Source organism: Trichechus manatus, unplaced genomic scaffold, assembly GCF_000243295.1.
Source record: "Trichechus manatus latirostris isolate Lorelei unplaced genomic scaffold, TriManLat1.0 scaffold00156, whole genome shotgun sequence".
Classification (NCBI taxonomy): Eukaryota; Metazoa; Chordata; class Mammalia; order Sirenia; family Trichechidae; genus Trichechus; species Trichechus manatus.
In genome coordinates this window covers 4,771,861-4,777,974 of record NW_004444092.1, presented here as the reverse complement: position 1 = coordinate 4,777,974, position 6,114 = coordinate 4,771,861, and positions in this window count along the sequence as shown.

Sequence of the window (6,114 nt, the reverse complement as noted above, 5' to 3'; positions counted from 1 at the left end):
TCGGGAGTTCCTCCAGTCTCTGTTAGATCAGTAAGTCTGGTCTTTTTTGTGAATTTGATCATTTGTTCTAAATTTTTCTCCCACTCTGTCTGGGATCCTCTGTTGTAATCCTAGTCAAAGCAGTCAATTGTGGTAGCCAGGCACCATTTAGTTCTTCTGGTCTCAGGTTCATGTAATCCATTAGTCCTTTGGACTGCTGAAAGTTTTTATCATGAATTGGCATTGGGTTTTGTCAAATGCATTTTTTTTTTGCACCAATTGATACAGTCACATGATCTTTCTATTTTAGCCTGTTGGTATGATGGATTATATTGATTGATTTTCAATTTTTTTTCAGCCTTACTTTCTTGGAATAAATTCCACTTTGTCACGGTATATAATTCTTTGTATTCATTATTGTATTTGATTTGCTAATACTTTTGTTGAGGATTTTTTCATCTCTGTTCATGAGAGATGTTTGTTCGTCTGTAGTTTTCTTTTTTTGAATGTCTTTATCTGATTTTGGTATGAGGGTAATGCTGACCTCATAGCATGTTAGAAAATGTCCTTTCTGCTTCTATTTTCTGAAAGAAGTTGAGTTCTTAAATGTTTGGTAGAATTCATCAGTGATATCTAGGCCTGGGGCTTTCTTTTTTGAAAATTATTATTGACTCAACTTCCTTAAAAGATATAGGGCTATTGAAGTTATCTGTTTCTCCTGGTATGAGTTTTGGTAGCTTGTGTTCTTTCAAGGAATTAGTTCATTTGATCTCTGTGATCACATTTGTTGGCATAATGTTGTTCATTCCTCTTGATATTTGTTTATAAAATATTTGACTTGTTGAGGGGACTTATGCAGGACTGAACCAGAGTGAGAGAGAATGGAGGCAAGGAATGTAGTTTAAGAGGTCCATGTCTAGTACAGATGACAATTTCTTGAGGAATCCAGGCATTTTTACCTAGGAAATTGCTGTGAGAACACTAGAAACAGAAATCCATATTCAAACTCACTGTAGCAGGCAAAGATATTCCCCATTACATCTCCTTTTGCAGGAATCATTCAGGAATAAAATGTAGTTATAACAGCAGTTACCAGTGTAGTCCAAAGGCCAAAGGGCTCTACTTGAATGTTCTGGACTATGAAAGATTCCTAGGTTATTGTACAACCGTGGTGGGGAGCTCAAAAATGACATGATGTAGGAATTTGACATAGGATAGAGACTCAGAGCAAGCTAACTTCGACTGGGAAGAATAAAGAAATGTAATATTTCTTGCATTACTTATGGTGAAAAATTTGTACCCAGCACACACATACCAAGGTATAGTTATATTTGCATTTGTGTGATTTAAAAAGTAATTTTTGTCTGTGTCTACTAGACCGTAAGCACTATGAGGATGAAGATATTGATGTCTGTTTTGATTGCCATTGTATCCCAAGCCTGGCTTTGTATTTAGCACATATCAGCCACCTAACTAATACTAGTTGTATTTATTGGTAAATAGTGCATGACTGATAACTTCAATATCCAGTGTACTCAAAATTTCAATCTTTCTGTTGGCAAAACTTTAAATTTTATTGTCTCTTTTTATTTTCATTTTATCTCCTGGCAAACCCAGAAACTTAGATGAGTGTAACTATTCACAGTTTCTCTTCCTAAATCTAGACCAAAGGCTGACAAACTCCAACCAGCTCCAGGAGCTAAGGGTGGTTTTTAAAGACATGTTAAACAACAAACAAACAATAACAAAAAAAAAAAAAACCAACAAAACACGGTAACAAAAAACAAGAATATGTGACAAAGAGCATATGTGGCCCACAAGACCTACCATATTTACTATCTGACTTTCACAGAAAAAAGTTTGTGGACCCTTAGTCCAGACTATTGAGTACATTAGGAGAAAAATCATACAATTAAGCAGATTAATCAATAGCCTAAAGTGGCTCTCAAATGAACTTACTATATTCTCTTATCAGCTCACCTTCTTACTCTCTGCCATTTTTTGAAAGTTTAATCTGTGTTCTCAAACATCTGATCCTTCCATCCTTCCTCTTCCTCTCTACAGATAAGCTTTACAATCACAAATATAATCTGTCTACATCTCACTCATCCTTTCCTGTTGTTACAGTGGAGGATCTGTTTCTCATGCTAGCTGGTGAAAATGCCCCCACCTGCTCTCTAGACTCACACTCTCCTACTGTAGCGGATATATGCTTTTATTTTGACTGCCATCCCTTGTGTTATGGAACCATTTCTACCCCATTTCATAGTTATCTTGCAAGATTTATACAGTTCAAGTTGGACCAACTCTTACCACGCCTTCATTCCTTTAGCCCTGGCCAGTCAGAGTATTCCATCTCCATGTTTACATCGGTTAATTCAAAATTAGGCATGTGGTCAAGACTAAGCCAAACTATCGTGAGAAGGTGGAACTATCTTTTCCTCTTGAAGAGCCTCTCTGAAGAGCAAAGACCTGAAAGAATTGAAGAAGCCAGCCATAAGAAGGTCTAGGGAAGGACATTCCAGGCAGAAGAAACATGCAAAGACTGTCAGGTGGGAACAAACGGGGCAGATTCAAGGAGCAGTCAGGAAACCAGTGTGACTGAAGTGGAAAGAGTCAGGAGGAGAGTGGTAGGGGATGAGTCTGAGGAGGGAGACAAAGGCCAGATCTCCAAACCATGGCAAAGAATTTTGATTTTATTCCAAGAAAATGGGAAAGAGTTGTAGGGGTTGAGCTGGGAGGAAAAGTGATTGATTTACACCACTGACCCCTCTTTCCTTCTTCAAATACTCTCAGTCTTTGGATTCTTCTGATTTTCCTCTTAGCCTTATGGCCATTCCTTGTCAGCCTTCCTCACAGGTTCCAACTCCTCTACTCAACCACTAAATACAAATCTTTTTTGGCTCTGTTATATCCTTCCTTCTCGTTTCACTCCAATCTTTTGTTAGACCAATCCCCCTAAGTCTTCTGAGACCATTTCCAGTTTAACTACTCCTGAACTTAGATCCTGAGCCAGATCTGTCTTCTGAGTTTTAGCTTTCACATATTTAATTGTTTCTTTGACATATCCACCTGGATGTTTCATAAGCACTTAAAAACCAACATGAAAATAACCAACTTCATGATCTCCATCTTAAAACCTACTTCATCTCAAGGTATCTACATCTCAGTGAATAGGGCAACCATCCACACTGAGTTGCTCTAATTTGGGAGTTTTCCTAGACTCATCCCTAATTTTTCTTGCTTATCCAATCAATCATCAAACTCTTTTGATTCCAGCTCCTATACATTTTTCAAATCTGGCTACATTTCTTTATCCTCATTGCTACCACCCTGTGGTAACTCTCCCTCCCCAATATAATTTCTCTCAAATTCATTCTGCTTTATCTCTAATCCATTCCACAAATCACCATTCCAAATGACCTTTTAATACAGCAGTAGAAATCATGCCACTTTCCCTACCTAAATCCATTTTTATGTTTTCTTATTGCCAGAGTCTAAAAGAAATTTGCCAGTATCTCCAGTTTCATTACCTATCAGTTTTCCTTCCACTCTAGATTTCAGCCACATAGCCCTTTCATTTTACTGACACCACTGTTTTGTAATCTGCTTTAATCATCTCCACTGGGGGCCCTCATTGTACTAAGTCCCCTGCCTCTCTACAGACCACTGTTAACTGTTGTTGTTGTATGCCATCAAGTAGATTCCAACTCATAGTGACCCTATATGACAAAATAGAACTGCCTCATAAGGTTTCCTAGGCTATGATCTTTATGGGAGCTGGTAGCCAGGTCTTTTCACCCATAGAGCCATTGGTGGGTTCCAAACGCCAACCTTTCGATTAGCAGTGGAACTCTTAACCATTATGCCACCACACATCATTAGCCTCATCTAACTCATAACTGCCAGACTAACTCCTAGTTTTTCTTCATGCCTCAGGTTAAACAAATGTCACTCCTCAGGGATGTCTTCCATGATCCACCCCTCTTTCCTATGACAGAGTAGATTAGGTCTTCTTATAACACTCTGAATGCATCACTTGTAATGGCCATCATTCTTCTAATTGTCAGGAAGTGAACATTTTTATGTTTCTGCATGGTTAGAGCTTTAGGGAAAAATTTTACTGGGACCAGCCTTGAAACTGAAAGATAACTGAATAGATAGTAAGAGATGTGCCTGAATAGATAGTAGATAGTAAGAGACTCCCTGGAGGTATGTGCTTACATTTCAGGAAGGCACAAAGCTCCTAGGTTATAAACTTAGAGACACTTGTCTATATTCCCCTCAAAACATTTATTTACATGCCGAAGGACATTCTCTCCCTAACTGAAGATAAGGAAAAGGCAGAGCCTTCTAGAAATCTTTGTCTGAGGAACTCCAGGCACCTGCAGCTGGTTGAGTAGGCTGCCCATGTCAGTGCTCCTCCCACTGTAGATTAGTTATGGGCGCCCATTTGCATAATCTGAGATATCACTCTGACTTGTTCCAGTCCTGGATGCATCCCTCAAAGTAGGACTGTTTCTACAGAGCAAAGGCTCTGGAGTCTACAGTGCCTCTGTTCAAATCCCAGCTCTGCCCCTTGATAGATGCAAGTTATTGAGTTCTTTGTAGCTCAGTTTCCTATCTATAAAGTGGTCATGGTAATATCATGGTTGCTGTGAGTATAAAAGGAGTTAATTTACGCAAAGGAGTTAACAATTCAATGGATATTAAATGGGCTTATTTATGTAATTTATGTAAAGTTAATTTATGTAAAGAAGTTGATAATATAATGGGTTGCTGTGAGAATAAAATGAGTTAATTTATGTAAAGTGCTTATAACAATGCCTGGCACATAATAAGTTCTATACAATTTCTTTATTGCTTACTTAATATTCAATTACAAAGGGTTCAGAAAGTGAAGAAAGTCTAATGAAACCAGTATCTACTATAATACATGTAATGGATACTTGTGACCACTAAAAAATGTTGTTAAAATGCAGTATATTATAATTAACAGATTATCTTTGGTTAAGAAATAGTTTCTGCAAGCTCAGTGGCAAGTTTTGTCCCTAAATTATTTTTCCCTCAAATTACCACATGATAAACAGAAATCAAGCCGGGAACTCTCTGGATTATGTAAAAATAAGAATCACATCTGACTGTACACAGAATGTGGGATATATTTTTAGGTACAAGGGACTATTGTCTAACAGTCTAAGAAAAAAAAGTAAAAAAACAACAAGCCAGGGGACTGTTACCAAAGACTTCAAAAAAAAAAAACGTGTTTTGTCCTTGTTTTTGTTATCATTTGGAGGTCTGCTCTCACAAGATGAAATATGATATTTAGAAGGGAAAAGAGACTGCCTAGGAACAACTGAAGCCTAATTGTTACTTTAATGGCTTAAATCTCTTTTCATCTATTTGACAAACAATTATTGAGAGTGTGCTTTGGGCAAAGTGCTGTGTTAGGCCTGTCTGTGTGTTTGTTTATAATGTGCAGTCAGCCAGCTTCTCTCAGTGTTCAGGGGCTGCTGCCCTGTGGAAGGTTCTAAAAGGGACCAAAAAGAGTTAATGGTTTTCATTAGGTAACACATGGCACCACCATCCACCTAGTGTTTGGCTGGACAGCAATGCTAAAGAGGCCAAGGTCTGGGTTTGATCCCTGCCTGGACAGGTTTCAGCCTTGCTCAGCAGTTTTGAGTCACAGATTATACTTTAACCTCAAAATTGAACCCCAGGTCACAATCAGGCAACAGAGTACATTACAGCAAATTTACTATCACTGAAATTGCATGCTCACACTGTATGACTTCCTATCTGAAGGACAACATTTATTTTTATTGTTATCAACGAATTCTAAGGTTAGTTACGTAGGTTGTATTATCCCATTGCCATCAAGTCGATTCCAACTCATAGCGACCCAATAGGACAGAGTAGAACTGCCCCATAGGGTTTCCAAGGCTGTAATCTTTAAGGAAGCAGATTGCCACACATCTTTTTCCCTAAGAGATGCTGGTGGGTTTGAACCACTGATGTTTTCAGTTAGCAGTTGAGCACTTAAACACTGCACCACCAGGGTTCCTTGGTTGGATTGTAGCAACATCTAAATACCAGGTTCTTAGACAGTGGGAAGCCAACAAGAGATTTTGAGCT